Genomic DNA, 24,025 nt, shown 5'->3' on the forward strand with positions numbered 1-24,025 from the left:
AGTGGGGCAGGGCATTGTAAACTTAATCACAGTGTGGAGAATAAGAGGGTTTGTTTTTTTTCCCCCCGGAGAGGAGGAGTTTGATGAAGAAAAGTAAAAGCCTGAGGGCCTCTCCCCTGGAATGCACAGATATTAGTGAAGGTCCCTGGGCAGTTTATCCCCTAAAGGCTGAGCTGGCAGCTGCCTGGGGCCGCACCCAGATGGCTCTTGTGCCACAGCGTTCTTTCTGGAAGAGTAGGCAGTCCTGAGTTCCTGAACCCAGGCTTTTACAGCCTGGGCACAATCGTGCATAAATCCTTCTTTTGATATGTATTTATTCCTGTTGCGTTCACAGTAGGAAAAAAAGCGTCGCTGGAAACAAGCCAGAGCGAGATATATAATGATGTTGTTTAGCAGCAACTGTGTCTTTCGGGGCTGTTGACAGTAAAATAAATTAGCATAATAAACATAATTTGCTCCAAAAAAGGGCTAAGGAAAAGCAGATGGTTAGCACATTCCTGCAGGACCTGTTGGTCTAAGTTTGCACGGATGTTTAGCGGTTTGTGCTGCCTGCGACAGATGCTCACCCGGGTTCCAGGTGCCCCCACGTGACGAGTGGGGGCAGGCCCATCTCAGAAGGCTGTAGCCGCTGGGGGATCCGATGCCTAGAAAGCGCCCCCATCCCCCAACACACACAATCCCTGAGCACATCGGGGTGAATGCCCGGGAGCCCCGGCAGCAGGGCAGCAGGCTGCCCCCCCTTCCCCCCCCCCCTTCCCCGCCGTGTAGAGCCAGGGACTGCAAGCGCCCTTGGCCATTAGCATTCAGGGCCTGTCGCCTGCCCAGAGTCCATCTTTTGTGCACTGGGAACAAGGGAGCTTTCTTCCGGGGAGAATGGCGCCAGCTTCTCCAGGCCAGCATCCAGAGGCTTCCGGGGCCAATGGGCTTCTGCTCTCCCTTAAGGAGAAAAGTTGTTTTTGCCAAGGGCTGTGGTGCCTGGAGAGTTCCTACTCCTCCGGTTGGAAGAGAAAGGACCTGAGGGTCACTGCATTGCAGGTCCCTGTACCCTGTTTGCATTAGGCAGAGGCTCATTAGCAATCTCCCATGAGGCTGCATGTCTCTTGAGAACAGAGAGGAAAGCTAAGCAGGAAAGAGGCTCTAGGGAACTGCTCCTGCTCGGAAATCCTCCTCTCTGCACAAGGTAGCTGGAGGGGCTGAGGGTTCACTGCTGGGATCTGCAGCCTCCCAGCTGAAAGGGAGAACTGGTCCCAGATGCTGGGCACTCTGGGGCTGCCTGGGCTCTTCTGTGAAAGTCTGTGTGATGGGTATTGGAGAATCTGAAGATAGCCAGGAAGCTGTCTGGGGTGGGAAGGAGTTACAATACAAGTGCCCGTGAAACTGAAAATGACCAGAAAGAGGACACCCTGTCTGAGGACAGCTTTGCATCGGCTGGTGACATCAGAGTGAGCTTTCCCCTGCCAAGCGTAAGGCCCAGGAGCCTTGCAACTTTGACAGGATTTCCGTGGGTCCGAGGGTATGTTTATTTCCATCCATCCATTCCAAGGGCCTTTCAAACAGAACACAGACAAACTTGGGGATGTGTCCCAGATTTGCCCCTTTCTGTGTCTTCTCTGTTTCCATCCACCCACTTCTAAGGTTTGGGTAAAAGCTGGATGTCGATTCTGATTTTCTTTTACCACCCTCACTCACATCAAATCCTACATCCAGAAACCACACCAAGTCCATCTGCTGCTGCCCTTTGTGGATGTCAGGGTTCTAGCCAACCTCCTCTCCGCAACTCCCCACTCTGCAGACTCAGTTAGGCTGTGCTGCTCTTAAAGCTTGCTCTTGGGGGCCTGGTTCTCCGGAAAGGAGGCCGCGAGGTGTCATTAAAGATGGAGTGCTGGGGTGAGTAAAGGAGAGCAGAAAGACAAGGTGACTGGGGAGGGCAGGCAGACCAGAATGCAAAGGACACCCTGAAGGAAAGGTAGGAGCAAGATGGTCATGGAGAACCTTGCTCTGCAGTGCAGCCAAGACTCCAAGGCCAGGCCAGTGGGAGCCCCGTGTGGGCCGCAGATCTTCCAACCCCGCGTGAGTCAGTGGAGTCACAGAGATCCAACCCCAGGACCCTAGCCAAGCTCCCACAGTCCTCTGCTGCTTGCAGATGTCCACAGAGCAGGCCGTTCCCATCGTCCTTGCCCTTCCTCCTCTTTGTCAGGTCTTGCACTCACGTGTCCCTCCCGGCCACTGTTGTCTATTTCTCCCCCCTTCTAGTTTACAAATATGTCTACTCCGTGACACATTGTCTTAGGATTTGGGCCTTCCTTTTCTTGGTTGCCACTATGTCCCTAACACAATGCTCGGCATACAGTACTGTTATGGTCAAAAACCAAATGGGTGATTTGAAATGAATGTTAGAGCCAAAATGGCAATGTGGTAAAGAAGAGGATCTGTGTGAGAGCCAAGCTGACCAGTAACAGGAAAGGCAGGGCTGGGGGAAAGTCATGGTCTTGGCAGTCGCTGGCTGGTGCCCTCTCACACACCCTGGCTTCTGCTCCAGGAAGGAGAGCGTGCTGAGGCGGCCCCACAGACAGGAAGTAGATGAGATAACCAAGGGACTACAGGTGCACCTTGGTAGTTGTGTCTCCAGACTCTTGGGTTGGCTCTCTACAAGCTAGACACGCTTGCCCACACATGCACTAATGGAGAACCTGCCTCCTCAAAGACCTGGCATCATTATAATATTAGTTTTGACACCCCTGCCCTTTCGTGGAGCTCATGAAAGAAACTATCCCCAAGGGAAGAGCTGATCCACCATGACCTGGGATAGGAAATAGGTCATTTTACGCCATGAATATGCTACCCACCTCATGAATACGCATACAATCTCCTTCAGGATTCACAGCCTAGAACTCCCTGCTGCTCCCACCTTGACACAGCCTACTCCCATCTCTTGGTGGCGTGCTTTGCTTAGCTTTACTAATGAAACTTCTGCTTTGCTAAATAAACTTCTGCTTAAACTGCCTGTGACTTAGACCCCCTGAATTCATTTCTTCAGGAAGGAGAACCAAGAGGCCCTATCAGCACCACATCAGACACAGTAGGCCTAGTCCACATGAGCTGCAGCCGTGAACACAGGATCGGCAACAGCTCCAGCACAGGGTGGAGTGTTCTGGGCACGCTCTGGCCGTGTAGCCGGACGGAAATCACAAAGCACCAAGCGTGGGCTGTTTACAGGCATCAAGCCTCCACGCATGGAGCCAGGAAGACCGACTTTCAACCTACAGCGGGAAATGAAGGGTCAAATACAGTGGTTGCTTATCCAAGCCATTCAGAGCTTTAAACCTGACTCGTGCGATGTACTAGCCTGCTAATGGAGTAGGGCCTCTTTGCCAAGTAGCTGTTGAGAGTCCAGGTGTGGTGATGCACACCTGTAATCCCAGCTGCAGAATGCTATCTCCTGGGCAAGGCAGCCATTGCAATCATGAGGTCACAGTAGCTGCAGGTGTCTGCACCGAGTCTGCAAAGAATGTGCCCAGCAACAGCCAGGCATGGGTGGAAGAGGGGCTCACAGGACCCGCCCTTCACTGCTGAACTCCTGCTACTGATAGAGTCAGGGAAAACTGGAGTGATTTCCTTCAGTTGTGAACTCCTATGAGCGCTCCCAATCCAGTGGTCACACTGATGGCTCTGGTTAAATCAAATGGGTCACAGAACAGAGCAAAGAGATGTGACTGGTGGGGAGAGAGGAGGAGGATAAGCATGGGGAGGAAATAAAGGCAGGCAAGAAAGAACTAACTTAAGTAATTTTAAAAAATAAAATAAATACAGTCTTTGGAGCATGAAATGATCCTTTACCAGCCTCCAATCTGCTGGTCCTTAGTCTTGGGTTTCCTTCCCTCTAGGCATGTGCAGTGAACATCTCTGTTGTTCTGAGTTGAGCCACCTATGGTATTTTATCATAGCAACCCAATTGGATTAAGAAAACTGGTTTGCTCTCTGGCTTTGAGCAAGTCCCGAGTCCTCCTGAGCTTGTTCTCCAGCAACAAATGTAGGGTATTTTTTATTCTATATTTAGAGGACAAAGGAGGAAGACATATGGGAGTTCTAAGGTATGAACAGGATGTCCGTCACTGTGGGAGCATAGTATTCTACAGTATTATTCTTTCCTTCTCGTCGCCCCCGGCTCTGGCTGCCAATCTGCCACCCCCTTTAGCTGCAGGGCAGCAGCATTTATGGAGGGAATTTAGGGAACCAACCCTTCCGATGCCCAACTTAAGGGACCCTAGGAAGGCACCCTTTTCCAGAACAATGGTGGTTTTGTGGAGGTGGCAGGAGGGGGAATCTGTACACAGATCTTTGTGACAGTTACACACGGTTCCAGTTGATCCGCACATACTCCTAAACCAGAAATCCTTCCCTCCTGGACCCATACCCAACAACTGCCTTAAACAGCCTGAAATTTCCAATTATCTCAAATCCTCTTGGGTAGCGGAACATGTACTGTATGTGCTGTGCTCGCGAATCATCCCCAAACGATTACAAAAATCTCAGACGGGGTCCAGCAGCTGTTGCACAGATGTTCTGCGTAGCAGCTGGAGCGTTGTTTGGTATCAATAAACACCATCTCCGGGGCAGAAGACATGAGAGCCGATCTAGAAACGGTGATAACAGCAACCACGAAGACTGTTTGCAGGAAGAGGAATAAGACCAGAGCCTCCCAACAGGCACTGCTCTCCCAGCCCCGCGATGATTGGGGTGCTGACTGTTAGTTGGTCCCGGGTTCAGATATCTGTGCCACACCGCCGGTTTGCTATTAGAGATGGATGTTCAAAGGTGTATGCTAACCCCCACCTCCCAGTCTGTGGTTCCCAAGCCCTGCGTGCATCCTTTGGCACATCCCTCAGAGGTCTTTGGCACATCCCTCAGAGGTCTGAGAAGACTGCTGATGAGCATGCTCACAAGGGGCCGTGCGCAGCTTCTGATGTGGGCTGATTGCAGTCAGTTTTAAAGCAGTAGATCCATCTCTCCAGAACATCCCGTTAGTGTTTCATTTCTGCCAGACAATAAAAATTGCTACATTAACCAGCCATTGTTAGGAAGATGGTCAAGCAGTTCATGTGCCCACCAGCAGGGGGTGTTGAAGCCAGCGCTATTGTGTCTGCACTCCATGGGACTTGAGTCTAGATGGAATCAAAGACAAGAGACTAGCTTAACTCTCATTTTGCTGGTGTGAAAGCAAGGACCGAAATAGTAACATACAATGTCACTCGGCCAGGTAATAGTAGCTAAAGCAGGACCCCAAGCCTTCTAATGCCGACATCCATAACTGTGCCCGTACTCTAAATGAAAATCATTGTTTCCTGGTTAGAGCATCACTAATGAAAGGAAAAAAATTCAACCAATATCTGATATTAAGAATGAATCAGCTGGGCGGTGGTGGCACACGCCTTTAATCCCAGCACTTGGGAGGCAGAGGCAGGTGGATCTCTGTGAGTTCGAGACCAGCCTGGTCTACAAGAGCTAGTTCCAGGATAGGCTCCAAAACCACAGAGAAACCCTGTCTCGAAAAACCAAAAAAAAAAGAAAAAGAATGAATCAGTAAAAAGTAATCTATGAGCCCTGAAGCGTTGAGGGAAGTAGGAAGATGTGAGATGCGTAATCACAGACCAAGCTCCACAGCCACGCGTCCCTAGGAGGAACGAGCCAGCTTTAAAGGCTGAGGTTCCAAGTATCTCTGTGTCTATCCTAGTGGATAGCCAGATAAGCTGAGGCCATGAGTAACTCTGGGAATCGTTGAGGCCATCGAAGGGCCACCTGCTCCAGAGGTCATCTGAGTCAGGGGTCAGGAATGGACTGGGGTCGTCATGGCAGTCTTCCTTGAGCCTCGTCCGCCATGAGAATGAGGAGATGCATACGATGTCCCACTTTTCTCAGGTACCAGTCACAGAACTGACCGTGAAATATGCCTGCCTGTCCTCAAGTCACATGGAAGCTCTCTTTCCAAAGTCATAATCAACATTCACCTTCATCAAGTCTTTTGCTGGAGGACATTTTAGGATCACACTCAAGAGCCCAAAGATGGCCTCTTGCAGACTCAGTTGCCTCCCTCGGGGTGACCAGGGACACACAAATCCTGCCCACACTGAGGCAAGCTTCAGGGGCTTCATTTTGAGACCAATTCCATGCCAGTTTACATGGCAACCCAACACATCTTTTAAGAGTTACCTAGTCAAGATGCATCCTCTTCCCATACTAAAGCTGAGTAGCTACTGAAACATCCCGGTGAAATTTCTAGGAAAATAATCCCAACCTGCAAAGCCGCTGGGGACATATGAGGATCAAAGAGACATGTGCATGAAAACAGCATCCCTTTCTTCCACGTCTTCAGTGACAGTGGTCCCAGAATGAGGTGGTGGGGCTTGGGGCCTGAAACGTCATTGCTGGTTGGGCTGAGACGAAGCACAGGGCAGGCGGGGCTGGGAGCATCTGTCGCCATTACTCTAACATGTGTTGAGCACCTGCCACATGCCACACACTGAGCTGAGTTCAAGGACCACAGGAACTGGGAGGCAGGCCATGGCGCTTGTTCTTGGCATGTGCAAGAGGGAGGCTATTCCCGAGAGAAGCACAGTGCATCAGAAAATACCTATGCAGAGGAGGCGCACTATGCTTTATAAAGAACACCGTGGGTGGAGGAAGCAACTCAGCTAAGCAAAGTAAGGCTGAGAAAGCTGGTCCCTCTACCCATCACCAGGGAGGTTTGAGGGTATCAGGGCTGCTGGTCTATGCTCCTTCCCATATGCATGTTTGAACAAATTACCATGCGTACTCACCTGCTTGCTCTTGCAGCACTAACTTACATGCCTTAGGCCAGAGAATCCCAGAGTGTTGCCGCCTGAGTTTTTAGATGACAGATGAGGACCAAGAGCCTTGTCTGCTCTCTGGGTTGCTGTACTAAGGCAGGTACTCTGGGACAGCTGATCTAGAGTAGCTGTGTTGGCACAGGTATACTTTTGAAGAAATCCTATAGTGGGAATGTTAGAACAAGCCTGCCAGGGCAGGGTTTCCGGGCAGTGGTGCGAGGACAGGCAGGGATCTGGGGCATGTGTCGGCACAGATGTGTTGAGAAAGGACCCCAGGGCAGGTGTGCTGGGACAGCTGTGGCCTGGAAGTGGTCAAGTCTTCATCTCCGCTTCCTTCTGGCTTGCCTCTCTGTGGTTGCTTGTGTCAAGGTCTAGCCTACACAAGTGAAGCCTATGTGGACTTGGCCAGATTTTCCAGGGGTGCTGAAAGAGATGAGATGGGACCAGACCCAGATCCAAGGCTGGACCAGAAAAGAAGCAGTCTGGGTTTGTGTTTGCAGAGCACGGCTTTGCTGTGGGACCCTCCCCTTCCAGCTCCTGCATGCGCTTTGAAGCCACACGTGGGCTGGAGCTGCCCCTCGGTCACACAGGCAAGAGATGCAGGGCTCCCTTCTTCATTCTTTGGAAAAGCCAGCCGGCCTTGGGCAGAACTTACCTGCCCCTCATATAGGCCTTGAGGATGGTGGAAATAAAATTCCAACAGTGGCTCCCAAGCCTTGTGGAGTAATAACTCCATTTTTAAAATAGCAGGAAGTGATTTATAATTCATTTCAGAAATACCGGCTGCCAGGTAATTCCTTTAATGGAGCCTGCACTGCTCAGTATCAGATGCATAGCGCTAATAGGTGCAATGCCAAGTTGGAGCGAATTCCCACCCTCTCAAGGCTAATTTTCTGATTTGTGGGTCAATGGATGTCACAGCTGAGTGCCCCACAAGCTGCTTCCGGGGGTTGGAGAGAGAGCACGCTGTGGGTCCTCCCTTCTGCGGAAGAGAAGCCAAGAGGCTCATTTCTGTGCTGTTTTCCTCCTTTGTTCCTGATTATAGGGCACGATCTGTGGGAACACAAATTCAGGCAGGCTGGGCACTGTCCCCACCCCTAAGCCCATAAGCAAAGTAGCTTGAACAATCCCAGGGGCTATGTGTGGGTCAGCAAGCTGGAATCTGGGTGGAGTCCTTTGGAAGCTTGCAGGGAAGTGGTTTTGGTGGACTGGAAGAATCTGGGAGTCTAGTAAGTTGAGCAGCTAAGAGTTTGACATAGAGGAGGTGTACTACAGGGAATCAGGAGAGGTGGACTGTGCTGTGCCATAGTAGTGTGTAAGAGCTGTGTACAGGTGGCTGGTGGGTTGGGTGGGGTGGGCATGGCTCAATCTGCAGGGAAAGTACAGCAGCCAGAGGATCTGTGACCTAATACTTTATAATCCTGAAAATCCTTTACAGAGGCATTGAAATTTGAACTTTGTTCCCCGAACATGGTAGGAATTTGAAAGGTGTGTGTGCGTGTACATGTGCATGCGTATGTGCAAAAGGGGCGGGGGGCAAAGGCACACATTCCATTACACAGCAGCCCCAGGGATTGACCGGCAAACAGTGTACAGAGGGATGGAGAGAACATGAGTTTAGAACTGGGTCCAGGGCCTGGGTAGCTGCCCCTCGTTAGCTGCCCTCATCTGACAGGAGCTTTGGTATGAGGAGGAGATGAGACAGACTGTGAGCTCAGGATTCTCACAGAAAGGCGTTCTGTCACATGCGGTGCTCCGGGGACTCTGGCTCTGGGGCACAGGATGATGTAAAAGTCAGGGCCTCTCAGTTCCCAACTCTGACTCCCGATGCTATAGTCCCCCGAGTTACCGTGAAATGCTAACATGCAAGTGCCTTCAGATGGTTTTCTCTCACAGGTGAAGGTCTGTGACTTCTGACTTGTCCACCTGCAGACATCTTTTGTCGTCAACAAGTTCTCATGATCCAAGACAGCTTGCAATTCCAGCCTTCATGATGTCCTTTCAGGCAGGAAGAAGGAAGAGCTGGAGTGGGAACATGGAAGACGAAAGATGCACAAACTCTGCCCCTGAGAAGTGTGAGTGGAGACCCCTCCCCGAGTCTCTGCCCCTGAGAAGTGTGAGTGGAGACCCCTCCCCGAGTCTCTGCCCCTGAGAAGTGTGAGGGGAGACCCCTCCCCGAGTCTCTGCCCCTGAGAAGTGTGAGTGGAGACCCCTCCCCGAGTCTCTGGAAGATGGCAGCAGGGACATCACACCAGTTCCTAGACCAGCTCTTCAGAAAACTCTGGACTCCACTCATCCAGAACAGACTTTGAGCCTTGAGGGGGCACCTGACTGTACTACCATACCAAAGGGGTCGTGTTAGGGGGCATCGCATATCTGTTGATCCACGCCCTCCTGCCGTTCGCCATTCCCCAAAGTGCTGTGTGTGTAAATGAAGCTGCAGAGACCCATGGATCTGCTTCATCTACCAGGGAACCGGAGAAGGGGGAGCGTGAGCTCTGCATCTTTTTTTTTTCTTCTTCATCACTGTGACCAAAATACCAGACAGAAACAACTTATGGAGGCATTTGACTCCCAGTTTCAGAGAGATTTTAGTTCAACACGGTGGGTAGGCGTGGCAGAATAACTTTGTTCACAGCAGTTGGGCCTAGTGGCAGACTCCCTACATGGTAGCAGCCTAGGAAACTTCAGTTAAACTGAAACCAGGGACAAGAATAACCATAAACCCCATTCCCCAGTGGCCCACTTCCACCAGCCAGACCCCTCCTTCTAAATGCTCCTCAGCCTTGAAAGAACCCCAAAAGCTGGCAACCCAGTATTTAAAACATTAGTCTGACACCAACATCTCAAACCCAGACCATAATAAGCTGTCTCCAAGTTTCCAATTCACAATGTTGGAAAAGTAAGGAAAAAGATCATTTTAGGCCACAATGTTCTGGAACTCTAACACAGTTTTCCGGCACTAGGTGACCAGAGCAGAAGTCAGTAGGTGCTAGTGGCCAACTGCGGTAACATGCCAAACGTTAGCCTGGCTTTGCACGAGAGTGGGTGACACTGGAAGGCCCTGAGAGTCTTGTTGATGGAAACGCAATTGATCTTTCAAAACACCAGTTGATCAGGTCTCAGTGTTCTGCAGGACCACCTTGTATTTCTCTTGTAGCTCTCTAATTATAACCAAATCTGCTCATTTGCTCCACAGGTACACTGACCTCTTCCTCCAAAGGACAGCTTAGAACTGACGGTTAAACTAAGACCTCAAGACTGACCTTTACAGTTGCGTAGCTTGGTCTTCTTAGGAAACTCCTAACAGTAGAAGCAGGAGCTGTCTCTGACTCTGTTGCCTGCTTTTAGGACCCATTCCTCCTACCGAGTTGCCTCCTCCAGCCTTAATAGAAGAGGAGGTGCCTAGTCTCACTTCAACTTGCTATACCATGACAGGCTGGTATCCGCGGGAGGCCTGCCCTTTTCTGAAGAGAAACTGAGAAGTGGATGGGGTAAGTGGCAGGGGAGGGACTGGGAGGAGCAGAGGAAGAGGAAACTGCAGTTGGGATATAAAAATAAATAAAAACAAAAAACAAGCAAGCAAGCAAGCAAAAACCTAAAATCTTATGGTCAGGCCTACATGAGCTCCACTATGTATAAGGAGGGTCATCTGTGGCAGAACCCCTAAATGTGGTTTCACTCGTCTTGGAGGGGTAGCGAGTTCTGTGTTCCCGCTCTCACCCTCTGCCAGCGGCTTGGCGTCTCTTCTCTACGTTAACAGAATTACATGTCAAAGTCATAACTGCTTTGAATTAAACTATAAAAAGTTCTTCTGCTCTTGTGCATTTTATTTATTGCAGAGAAAGAAAACGCATGCCAGTTTGAGGCCTTGACCTTTTGGGAGCTGTCAAGTGCCAAGGCTGTGTGTGTCTATTTTTGGAGCCACGGCAGCAGAAACCTTCAGGGACAGACAAAAGGAGAAGAGTGGGGAGTGGTGCCCTGGTGGGGGACACAGGCACTAGGAGCTGGCCCATGGTCTAGTTTTTACTTCCTCTTCATAACTTTTTCCTAAGTGAGCAAATGCCTTTCTATAGAAATTTCAAGTTTTTTCCAAGTGGCGTTCCAGGCAGAGCCAAACCTGTTTCTGAGAACACACTTATCCCACTCTTCGGGGACAGACACCAGCACTGGGGAGTTTCCTGGTATTGATAAAGGTGCAGGTTCCAAGGACAACTATGGCAGAGACAGGACATAATCAGTACAGCCAGAAGGCAGCACTGGGCATTGTTCTCCTAAAGCAACCATCTTAGCTGAAGAGGGAAGCCCATAAAGAAAGGCTAACATCAAAAACAAGTATTTTTGCTTAAAATGAGGAGTGAACTCATGTTATGGGAGAGGCATTGGGAAACCTGGGTAGCTGTTGTTCAGGGCCCTCTAGACACAGGGTCCTCCCAAGCCTGAATGGACTGCTTTCTCTTGCTTGTAGGGTAAGTCAGTGTGTCTAGCAGTGTGTCTCCCTGGTGCGTAGCGAAGGTGCACCTAGCCTTGTGGGTTCTGGACCCATATGAGCTCTAGACCTGTGTGAGCTCTGGAAGCAGACTTCCTCTGAAGGCTTCTGGGTTCCTTAGCAATGCATCAGGTAGAAAGTGTGTCCTACCTAAAGCAAGGGCAAAAGTCTCTAGAGAGAAGATGCCTCTCGTCTACTTGTGGAGCAGAAGCAAGAAAGCAGTATCACACATTGTGTTTGTCAACAGAAAGGGTACAGCTTGGTCCTTCCCAACTGCACTTCAGAAAAGGCTAAACAAAAGCAGAGTCTACCATCCCAAGACTTACAGGGGAAATAGAAAAAGACAAGATCTCCTGAGTAAATTGGGAGCATGAGGACTATGGGAGAGGGTTGAGGGGGAGGGAAGAGTCAGGGAGAGGAACAGAGAAAAATGTAGAGCTCAATAAAAATAAATAATAATAATAAAGACTTAAGAGGTAGAGGCAAGAGCACAGGGAGGTCATGGTTATCCTCAACTACATAGAGAGTTCAAGCTGCACTGGGCTATGGAAGATCTTGTCCTAAAAAGAAAAGCAAAGGTACTTACAGTAACTATCAAGAATATTCATTTTCAGGATGGAGAGATGGCTCAGAGGTTAGGAGCACTGGCTGCTCTTCCAGTGGTCCTGAGTTCAATTCCCAGAAACCACATGGTGACTCACAGCCATCTGGAATGAGATCTGGCGCCCTCTTCTGGTAGACATATATGCAAGCAGAACAGTGTATAGATAATTAATAAATCTTTTTATAAAAAGAATATTCTTTTTCAAATTAAAATGAGCTTCCTTGGTCTACAAGAGCTAGTTCCAGAACAGGCTCCAGAACCACAGAGAAACCCTGTCTCGAAAAACCAAAATAAATAAATAAATAATAATAATAAATAAATAAATAAAATGAGCTTCCTCTTGCCCGGCCTAATGGAGAGTTTTGACGTCTCCCTGTTTTCTCAGCGTTCTCTGAACTCTGTCCCAGCAGAGTTCCTGTCTGTCTCTCTGTGTACTCAGTTGAGAAGATGTGGCTCCAGGAGGCTTCAGCAGCAGTGTGTTTTAGCCACAGAGCAGATGTGCCCCGGACAGGGTGCCGCCTGTCTACACAATGCAGAAGACACCTCCGGGGAGCCCCTCTCTCTGCCTTTCCCCCACTTAGAGGTGCACCAAGAGGGGCTGTGGAGCTGCACTTCTCAGAAGCCAGAAGATGCTGGGGATCCGATTCTGTCCTGGGAAACTCCAGCCTCATCCAGCCCTGGGGTGCCCCTCACCTTGTCCAGCTGCTCACTCTGTCTAGCCTGCTCTTATGAACTTTGCCTCTGGACCCCAACTTTTGAATACATTACATATTCAAGACCAGAGTATCACTCAATCTTTAAAGGTCTCCCTGAAGGTAAATGTATCTTATAGGTTTTTCCTGAAAGTGATTTTTCAGGAAGGGATATTTGTGGTTGGAATGTTAGGCAATCTTCAGATTTCATACTATGGGGGTTTGAAAAAAATGCCCCCCTGAAGGCAGTGGCACCATCAGAAGGTGTGGCCTTGTTGGAGGAGGTGTATCACAGTGGGGGCAGACTTTGAGGTCTCTTTTCCTCAAGCTTCCCTCAGTGTGACAGTCAGTCAACTTCCTGTTGCCTCTGAGTCAAGATGTAGGACTCTCAGCTCCCTGCCATGATAAAAATGGGTTGAACCTCTGAAGCTGTAAGCAAAACACCCCAATTAAATATATATAAATATATAAATATATAAATATATATATATATATATATATATGAGTTGCCATGGTCATGGTGTCTTTTCACAGAAATAAAAACCCAAACTAAGACAGATATACATATGCATGGGTGCATACACACATTGTGTACTTTTACCATAATAGATTAAGAAATCTTTTAAAAGTTTTTAATGAGTCCCCTACCCGTGCTATCCCTGGCTCATGAGCAATGATCATTAAAAGTGATCATGAGTGATGGTTTCCTAGGTTGCGCTGTTTTGGGCGGGGCCGAATGGCCTTGGAGTAGCTTGCTAAAACCCATAGTCCTGTATGTAACACTGAATAGTGAACTTGAAACTGACCAACAGGATCTATGTATTTAATGCCAAGACCTTAATTTGTGAGAAAGTTCATTTACTGTGGAGCAGGCATGGGGAATAAGTGGAGGGAAAGTGTCCACCAGGCTGGTGACCCTAACTTTGCCCTTAGCTGAGCACACCATGGCTCCCAGAAAACTCTTTAGTCATATCACTACACAGCTTGTGTTTGTAGATATGTATGTGCGCATGTGTACATGTCTGTGTTTATATGTGTGTATATATGCACATGTGTTTTGGTATATATGTGTATGTGTGCACGTATCTATGTGTGTGTGCACATGTACATGTGTGGATATATGTGCATGTGTTGTGTATCTATACGTGCTTGTGTCTATGTGTGTGTGCATGTGTATATGTGTTTTGGTATATCTATGTGCATGTGTGTATATATGTGCATGTGTCTCTGTGTGTATATGTGTGTCTGCATTGTGTGAGTGTGTGCACACGAGAGTCTGCTTTCACTCAGGTTGGTTTATGTTTCTTTTCCTTAGTAACCATTAGAAAACAAAGCAAAATCTCCTGTAGGCTTTTTGGATTCCTGCAAAAACCCTTTGCTGAGGATTGCTGAATCCGAGAACGGTTTGAGTGAGCTGCAAACCACGTTTCCAGAACTCTTTCTTTCCTAGGGTGTGTTCAGGTGCTCATGATTCCTCAAGATGCCTTGATCCAGCAGGAAACCACTCCTGGGTAGTCAGCCAAAAGAAACAACCCAGGCTGGGTTTGTGTTGGCTGGCAGCTCAATGAGATCTACAGATGGCACAGAAAGAGCTGTGTCACCCCGGGAATGACTTCTCCTCGTCTCTAATTACAAAGAAGAAAAAGTCACTGGGAAAAAAATGAAACGCTTGAAATGTCTTAATGTGAGGGTTACCTAGAGCCCAAAGCCATGGTCTCACTTTGAAGGCATTTTCAGCTGGGACCCCATTCTGAGATCACACATGCTCGCCTGTGCACGGTGCTCCATGTCAGTGAGTGTCTGGCAGAGCTGGCAGGAGCTTGATTTGCACAGGAGAGGCGCCCTGGGAAATCAGGTGGTTCTACAGGTGTTGGTTTGGTTGGGTAAAAACCTGCCAGTGTTCCTGGCTCTGGGTGCATTAGTCATAGCAACTACAGAAGCCACCCCACCGCCCTTCTGGAGTTCAAATTTCAGTGCCTTGCCTGATGCCTACAGAGCCGGGGGACATGTAGAAGTCTTCTCCTCAGCTCTCTTCTGGACAGCACAGGAAGACCTGTGACAGCAGGGCTATCATGGCCTAAACTCCCAAGCATATTGGATCTCCAGCTCCACAGAGTCCTCTGTCTGTTGTTGTCTCATGTTAATGAGGTTACATCGCCCTTAGAAGGCAGCAGGTAGCTGAACCAAAGGATGACTCCCATGACAGCTGTATATACGACAGGAAGACCTTAGAGTCAACAGGAGTCAACAGTCATCAGCATGGCTCAGTAGACAGTAGACAATCTTATTCTGTTGCTGAACTAGGCAAGGGTCACTGCCCAGAGAGCTCCAGGAATCCTCCTTCTCTGCCTTCCCAGCACTGCCATTCCAGGCCCAGACCATTACAGCTGACTTCCTTTTTTAATGTGGACTCTGGAAACTAAACTCAAGCTGGTGTGCTTACATATGCACTTCAGAAGCAGAGCCACTGCCCCGGCCCAGGCAGCTCGAGTGGCCCTCTCTGTGCCTTACAATGTCTCTGACATCACATCAATCCTCTCCCCAGCACAGCGTCTTCTCTGTGTCACTTGTTTAGCATCCTGGCCGCCTGCCAGCCCCTGCCAGGTTTGCTTATATGCAAGAGCAATTTATTTCCCACAGTTATGGAGCCTGGAAAATCCTGGAAAAGGTCCTGGCAGATTTAGTGTGCAGCGAAGGCCCATTCCCCGAGTTGTGGAGATGGCTGCCATTTTCTCACCTGGTTCCCTTTCTGGGGTCTCCCTTACAAGGGCATCACACTTGGGGATGTGATGTGCTAGCCTGTCACTAAAATGAACACGTGCAGGAATCAACTTAGAAAATATTGGTTCTGCCTAGGAGTGTAGAGGACCTTGCCTGATGCCTACAGAGCCAGGGGACATGTAGAAGTTCCTCAGCTCTCTTCTGGACAGCACAGGAAGACCTGTGACAGCAGGGCTATCATGGCCTAACTGAACCATGAGGAACACACCATGGCTGGAGTGTGGGGCCTGCGGTCTGTGGTGTGGACCATGAGGAATACACCATGGCTGGAGTGTGGGGCCTGCGGTCTGTGGTGGACCATGAGGAACACACCATGGCTGGAGTGTGGAGCCTGCGGTCTGTGGTGGACCATGAGGAACACACCGTGGCTGGAGTGTGGAGCCTGCGGTCTGTGGTGTGGACCATGAGGAACACACCATGGCTGGAGCACACATGGCCAAGGAGAAGAAAACAGAAAGGACTGAACATCCCCTTTTGGAAGCACCCACACTCACCAATGACCTAAAAACCTTGTTTAGGTCCTACCTCCCCAAATCTCCATCATCCTGGGGACTATTAGGGGCTGTGTTAGGTCTAAACCTTCAGAACCATCCCCAAATGTCTCGCCTGCTAATTCAATCACCTTGGGAATTAGAATTTCTACATAAGAATTTGGGTTGAGGAAGTCAAACCATTGCACTCTTTGGGGACAATGTCTTGCCCCCATCTGTCATTCTGTTCCCGGCTATCAGAGACCTGTGTGTCTCTGCAGTCTGAGGTGAGTGACAAGTACACAATGAATCATACCACAGCCTCGAGAGAGCAGTCAGGGGGACTCACAGCCAGATGAGGTAAATTGTTTTCTGACTAAATAAATTCTAGTTTTTTTTTTTAAGATCCAGTGACCTAGAGGTTGATTTGTCAGCAATCCCTTCCTCATAAAAATCTACACAGAAAGAAGCAGTGCTGAGAATTTATTCCCTGGGCTGGAAAACCTACAATCTGGCACCCGGTGTTTAGTCAAATGGAGACTCGTAATTTTTTCCGATTTCCTATGTGCCTCTCATTTTACACCGACGTATTTGGCAGTTGGAGGAGGGCATCCCCAGCAGCGTTTTCTTCACCAACAGGCATGTGGCACTAAACCAAGCCCACGGAAGACATGCAATATGGCCTGCTCCACACCCGGCTCTGGAGATGGAAATTCCTCCTAAAAGCTAGGGAGTGACAGAAGGTCCTTATGTCTTTCTCCATGATGGGGACCAGTTGCTATAGCCTCCCTTTCAAAGGCCTTTTATAAGTGTTTGTAGTGTTAATGGTACACCCACTTTCTGTACCAGGTAGGATCAGATTCCAAGCTACCTCTGCTCAGAGGAAGAAGTCAACGGGAAGATGAGAGATAGCTCACAGAGTCTCTGCGAAGCCCTGAAAGCCCAGCCTTCACAATGGGCAGACACAGGATATTGGGGAACTGAGTGACCCTGTGGGGACAATCCCAGGCTGCTTATGTCCCACCAGTAGGACCTGACTACAGCCTCTGACCCCCTCCCAGCTGTGGCCGTGGCTACTTTCTCCAGAGTTGAGGCCTGGGATTTCCATCCATGCCTTGAGAAACCAAAGCTTTCTGCTGTGTTCTGCATGGCTCCATGGGCTTAGCCCTGACTCTAGTGCTGAGGAAATGAAGAAAAGACAACACAGACAACACAGAGAAAAACTGTGATTGGGTGCTGCGGTCTCTGATGGGGAAACCTCGGCATCCTTGAAGCTCACTGTATGTATTACATAGAGTTGAACAGAGAGGTTGGGTTATTGAACATCTGCACAAGAAGGCCGGGTTGCTGCATACAGATAAAAAGGGAGTCAGAGTGTATGGCATACAGTTGGACCAAGGAGATGGGCTTCCTAATCTTAGTAGAAGTCACTATTGGAGAAATCAGGCTAAATGCCCAAGGGGATAATCTACAGTGGACATTTTCTGCACGCACTGTCAATACTCACACTTTGTTCTCTGAGTCCTTGACATGCTGTACCTATGTCCGCAACACACATTCACTCAGAACTACTCCAGGGCTTCCACCACTTCCTACTCTCCTCAGTCCTCCCCATCCCAGAATCCTTGAATGCTACCTTCTATGGTAGGCCCCACCCAGTCCTTGCCTGTTCTTCATGAATACTTCTGATGGCCTCAGTAGCTGTTCAGTTGGCTCTCTCCCTGCTAGGCCTCAGTCAGACAGCCATTCAGTGCCTCCTGTCTCCTGAAGTTGCTTGTTGGTGGTGCCCTCTGTGGCTTCCCAGCTAGAGTGTGAACTGCAGGGGGGCCTTAGCTTTATGCATCCGTGCAGAGCCACTGGCTGGATCATTGTTGGGCAAGCAATCTGATGAGTGTGTTCTGTAAGTGTATGAATGAATGCTTTCAACAGTGCTTGGCACAAGGCTGTACTTGAGATTGTTCTCTGGCCCCTAAAACTCTCAGTGGCTAGAGCAATGGCTCAGTGGGTCGAGGCAATTGCTTTGCCAAGTCGGATATTCTGGGTTCAATCTGTGGAACTTCCATGGAGAAAGAAGAGATCTGAGTTCCCCAAGTTCCCCTCTGACCTTCACACACAAACCATGTCATGTGCACACCCCACCTCTCCGCAACACAAAATAAATGTGACTTTTAAGCTGTCTTATTATTTTATGGGTGTTTTGCCTACACATGTATCTGCACAGTACACACATGCAGTTTCTACAGAAACCAGAAGAGGGCATCATACCCCTGGGACTGGAATTGCAATCCCTGTGAGCAGTCCTGTGGGTGCTGGGAATCAAACCTGGGTCCTCTGAAAAAGCAGCCAGGACTCTTAGCCACTGAGCTATCCCTCCAGGTCCCCCTGAAATATAATTTAAGAATAAAAATAATCTTTTTACATATATGCTAGTCAGCAGATGTGTGGTGGTCAGGAAAAGGACTAGGTGTTCTCTAGAAGGCCAAAGAGCTGCCATCCTTGATAGAAGCCCTCAACCACTACTGTGCCAGACCAGGGCCTGAGCAAAGGGTAGACTTGACATGATGTTAACTTGGGAGAGGCCAGTAGCAAGTGGGATGCCTCCGGCTTAAAACCCTCCATCAGTGGTTCAGAGGCTTGGGCCTCTGTAGTCTGGTAGAAACTCCTTTCATGCAACTTCATGGCCCATGAGTGACTGAGACCTCGGAGAGATTATTTGGAACAGTAATCACCCACAGGGCCCCAACGTCTGCGGACAAATGAGGGAGGCATGTGCTTTGTTGAGGTTGAGCTGGACTGTTTGAAGGACTTAGGTAGAAACCATCCACATACAAGTCTACCCATTCTGAATACACACACGCACGCACACACACACACACATGCGCGCACACACATGCACACACGCGCTCGCGCGCACACATACACTTGTTCATGGGGTTAAAGCAAGCAGTGCTCTTGACCATGTCTCCCTTGACATCCAACGCCTTCATCTGGAGAAAGAGAGAGAATCAAGAACGTCCTAGGGAAGTTCCTGTGTCAGTGCCATCTGCGGGTGTCTGGTCACAGCCAGATTCAAAGTCTTACAAGGGCCTGACTAGACAAGGACGCTACAGACCATCTCCTCCAACTGTGTGTGTGTGTATGTGTGTGTGTGTATGTGTATGTTTAAGTCAACATCAGAAGGCATCATCCACTTTGGTTTCTGAGATAATAGCTCTTGCTGGCCTGGAATTCACTGACTTGGCCAGGCTGGCTGACCGTGAGGTCCCAGGATCTTCCTGTCTCCACCTCCCAAACACCCTCAGTTTACTTCAATGTGGCTGCTAGGAATTGAACATAGGCCCTCATATTTACCTGAGCTATCTCCTAGCCCCAACTTCTTAATTTAAGAGGAAGCAAGACCTGGAAGAACAATGGTTACTCTGACTCACTTCTTAGATTCAAAGAGTCTTGACCCTAGTTCTGGCCCAGGGGGCTGAGAAGTTTTCCACAGCCTTCTTGAAGCCTCAAACCAGAGATAGGGCTAAGCACCTTCTGCTCCTGGGTTCTCTTCTGAGGAGGAGACCCTTTCTCTGGCAATGTCTGCCTTCTGTGATGTGCTGACTGCCCCATAGGCTCTCAGGGCTTGCCTGGGCCCCCTGGCCTGAAATTAGATTTTCACAGCTGGCCCCAACCCACCTGTTATCTGTGCATGTTTCTCAAATGCCTGGGTGTACAGAGGAGAGGGGCCTTCTCCCATAAAGGGCAGGGGATAATCTTAGGCCATAGGCAGCACAGCTGGAATCCGTTGAGTGAGAGCCTGGGGCAAGCAGAAGTGGAAAGTTGTTCTCTGTCAAACCCCAGCCATCGCCCCCACACCTTCTTTACAAGAGGCATTCTCCTTGCTTCTTGGGAAAGCAACTTGATACCAGCTCATCCAAGCCAAGGTGAGGAGTTGAAACTGTAGCAGAGGCCCAAGGGGAAGTGGGAACAAAAATTAAACTGCTCAAGATGCTTGCCACTGCAGCTCATAGCGTGCAAGCAGCAGCTGGAGTGCAGTGCACACCCTGCCACAGCTGGGATCTATATAGCGACCTCAGCTTAACCCATTGCCTCCACAAGCTGGGATTTCCTGAGCCCAAACCACTCTCTTTCTTTTTCTTTTCCTTCACCTCTCCTCTCTGTCTGTGAAGAAAAGGAGGATTGGTGTGGACAGAAAGGTTAGTTTGGTTAGCAGCCTTCCCAGAGCTCATGCATGAATTTAGGAACTAGGAAAGCAAACTCAAAATAGTGTGTGTGCGCTGTTTGTTCCTGGCAGGTACGCCAGGGCCTCCGTGTTCCAGTCCAACACAGTGCCTTGGCCTCCAGCCTCTAGAAAACAAACCCTGACTAGCACTGACCCTTAGCATTCCGTTCTGAATGGATGAAATAAACAAGGCAGCCTTGGCCTGAGGGATGAAATTTGCCATCTCCCTGGAGAAGGAAGCTTCCTCTGCGGCTAAGCCCAGCCAGGCCAAAGCAGAAGGGCCAGGGTTTGTGTGTACAAGCCGGGGTGGACCTCACGAGGCAGTGGCCCCTGAGGCTGGACAGTGGTAGTTTGACTCTTGTCCCACCCCCCCCCCCCAGGGGAATGGAGCCACACCTAGAAGCTGACTGCTGGGGAGACTAAAGGAACGAAGCTATGGGAAAGTTCTGCAATTAAAGACCAGCAAGTGAAGGGGCTTGCCGCCAACCCCAATGGTCCCTGGAACCCACATTGTGGGACCCACACGTTGTCCTCTGAACTCCAGATGTGCTATACATACGTGCATATGTGTCCAGATGTGCTATAGTAAGTGCGTACATACATGCATATGTGTCCAGATGTGCTATAGTAAGTGTGTACATACGTGCATACGTGGTCAGATGTGCTATAGTAAGTGCGTACATACGTGCATATGTGTCCAGATGTGCTATAGTGTGTTCATATGTGCACATGTGTCCAGACGTGCTATAGTAAGTGTGTACATACGTGCATATGTGTCCAGATGTGCTATAGTAAGTGTGTACATACGTGCATATGTGTCCAGATGTGCTATAGTAAGTGTGTACATACGTGCATATGTGTCCAGATGTGCTATAGTAAGTGTGTTCATACGTGCATATATGTACAGATGTGCTATAGTAAGTGCGTACATATGTTCATATGTGTATGTGTAACTGTAATAAAAATATTTTTTAAGTTGTAAGTCAAACTTTTACCCTATCCAATTAATCCATTTCTCCAGTTGCAAAATAGCTACAACACTCATAGCTCATGGGGTCACAGAGGATTAAGGGTCAACACAGAGAAAAGCTCCTAACTCAGGCTGGGACACACAGATTACACAAATGTAGTAGCTCCTACTGCCGGCATGGGCTCTTCTGCTCCTCCAGAGGAAACTCCCCACTGTCAATCACCAGAAGGTGTTTGCGTGCGTGTACAGCCCAATTGGTGAGTGTCCCCAGTATTTTCTAATGAGTTCCACATGTTCTGAGCTCAGAGGGCCCAACCCTGCATGACTTGCCCTGGTTTTACTATGTTGACTGTTTTTCTGCTGCTTTCTGCAGAGCCTCGCTATATATCCCAGGCTGGCCTCAAACTTGGGATCCTCCTGCCTCATCTTCTGAACATTGGTATTGCTGGCCTAGGCCACTACACCCAGATTTTCTGCCTCTTTCTTTACCCCTCCAACTCTTCTGTGGAGCTCGGGGCTTATTTTCAGTAGATCTGCCAGTTCGGTGGGATCGCCACTAGGGTATTAGGCGCATTCCTTCTGTTGTCCAAGAGGGTGAGGGTGGGGGCTGCCAAGACTGGAGAGAAGACAAGCAGAGGCCACGCCCCCACGCCCCTCTCCTGGCGCACAGGAGCTGGGGAGGGGCTGCTGTCGCCCTCAGAGGACTCTGTGCAAACAGGCGTGGGTGTGGAGCTAAGACGAACAGAGTGAACTGGGCTGGGGTAACGGAGGAGGAAACTCAAGGGAGGTGTGGATGCTCGGATGCTCGTTCAGGTCCACAGTAGGGAGGCCTTGACCTCATTCCAAACGCTATGCCTGAGGGTCCCAGGAAATGACCACAGGTAGCTGCCACCCTGTGCTCTAAACAAGACACCTTTGTGCCGAAGCAGGTGGTCTTCCTTTCTGGGAAGAGCAGGCTGTTCCAGTCTATGATAAGTCTATGATACAGGGCACTTCCTTCCAGACAGGAGCCTGTGGTGTGGATGGGCTAAGAAGGGGCTTGAGGAGCCTGTCACCATATTCTTCTTCGCTTTGAGGCTCAGCAGAGTCCCTGACAAGGGAGCTGGGACCGCAAGACACAACTTAGAAGAAAGAATGAGAGCGGCAGAGATTTTTCACTCAGCCCTGGCCTTCAGCCTGAGAGGCCTTGGGCGGCCCACAAGGCAGGCACAAGGCAAGCAGGGAGAAGGCAGTCTAGGCAGCTTATAAATGCTATGGAGAATTGCAGGCCCCAGGCAGCATTAGACCCCGGGGAAGGTAAAAAGTAGGCTCCATCTCTATGGAGTCTGAGATAGCAGAAGAGATGCACACAGGCCAAATGCCAGGCACCCCAAAGCCCATATGCCTCAGAGTAGACACCAGGCTTGCATTCCCTGTGACAGGCGTAGTACGAGGCTGCAGGAAACCTCTGAATAGAGCTGCCCCGCCCCCCAAGAGCTGCTCTGATCAAAAAAAAAAAAAAAAAAAAAAGAGGAGAATGCTGGATTCCAGATTCGCCTGTTCCTCAGCCAGCTTTCATTGTTCATAGGCCAGAGACCATTTTATGACTGGTAAATACATGATTATATTTTTACTTAATATTGTTCTCATCATAAAAGATACAGCCTTGGTAAGCCTCACTTTGTTCTGTGGTGGGCATAAAGTGGGATGAGAGCACAGAAGCCATTTTGTGCTCAAAAACGACTGTATGCTGGCAGAGTCATAGCTAGGGTGGTTGCGAGCAAAGGCGGTCAGGGTCTGGGGGCGTGGCCTGGGTTTGGAAGAGGGCCAAGGACCACGGCTGCCTGTGAGAACAGGAGGATGCAACTCCAGCTCGTTCTGGGAAGAATGTGCCAGGAGCGTTGCTTTGCCCACGCCAGTCACCGGTTTGTCCCGCAGAAGGCAGGCCTCACTGATGGAAGGATACGTCTCTCAGGGCAGGGGAAACTGCAGGCTCCCCCTTACCCCCCAGATAACACAGGCGCCCTGCCGCTGTCAGGTGTAACTGCCTCCAGCTATCACAGCATCCCCAGCTGGGCGCTCAGCTTCTGGAAGACTCGGAGCCAGTGGTTCTCAACCTTCCTAAGGCTGCGTGCGACCCTCATGTTGTGGTGACCTTCAACCATAAAATTACTTTTGTTGTAATTTCCGTACAGTTATGACTCGTAATGTAAATATCTGATACGCAACCCCCAAAGGGGTCCTGACCCAGGGGTGAGACTCGGAGGCTGACCCCTGCTGAAAATCTCAGCCTTGCCCTCACTTGCCCCTTTCAGGGCAGCAAACAGCTCCTGCCCCTCAATCCCAGCACAGACCTGCCCGAAGAGGCCAGGCTAAGGCTGTTACCCCTACTTATTCAATACGTGATTTCCTTCTGAATTGCCAAAAGGGCAGCCTGGTAGAAAAGACTTGGGGGCTTCCTGAGCTCTTACACACTATGTCAACCTTGGCAGGCTTTGGCTTAACTTTGGCATACTGTTAGGGAAAGGGCAACCCACCTGTCCGCCTGCGCTTGCTTCTTCTGGATGCTCTCTGTGGGCATTGCCAGCAAATTCCATCAGCAGTTTACGGGTGGCTCCTGGGGTTAGGCGAGCGGGGCTCCATCGGGGCTCAGGCCAAGGGCCTTGTGATCACCCTGGTCCAGTATGCTGGGCGTGGCTCAAGCCTGTATCTTTTCCCCAGCTGGAGGCCTCACTTCCTGGCTGGGCCTGAAGCCCCCTCTGCTGGTAGCCTGCTTCCACTGCATCCTAGGGAGGCCCAATTGTAGCCGCTGGGCACCTGCACTCATAGAAGGTAAGCCACGTAACTTTCAGTTTCTTTTCCTTAGCTCTCTAAAATGATGGCGATAGAAATTAAAACACACACACACACACACACAAAACGACAAAAAAACCCCAACTAAACAAGCAAATAAGCAAAAACGCAGAACTGACT

General features: G+C 49.6%; 1 long non-coding RNA gene across 2 annotated transcripts; it reads right to left on the bottom strand.

Moving 5' to 3' along the window:
- Positions 1 to 3,725: 3,725 nt before the first annotated feature.
- On the bottom strand, positions 3,726 to 23,709 carry LOC130886226 (uncharacterized). Of its 2 annotated transcripts, XR_009058226.1 has the most exons (4): positions 23,590 to 23,709; positions 11,921 to 12,066; positions 8,709 to 8,867; positions 3,726 to 7,898 (listed from the first exon to the last, which is right to left on the bottom strand). It is a non-coding gene; the product is annotated as an uncharacterized LOC130886226 (long non-coding RNA). The 2 variants fall into 2 exon arrangements; XR_009058225.1 differs by having other exon boundaries at positions 3,726 to 8,867.
- Between the last annotated feature and the right edge of the window lie 316 nt (positions 23,710 to 24,025).

This window comes from Chionomys nivalis, chromosome 13, assembly GCF_950005125.1.
Source record: "Chionomys nivalis chromosome 13, mChiNiv1.1, whole genome shotgun sequence".
Classification (NCBI taxonomy): Eukaryota; Metazoa; Chordata; class Mammalia; order Rodentia; family Cricetidae; genus Chionomys; species Chionomys nivalis.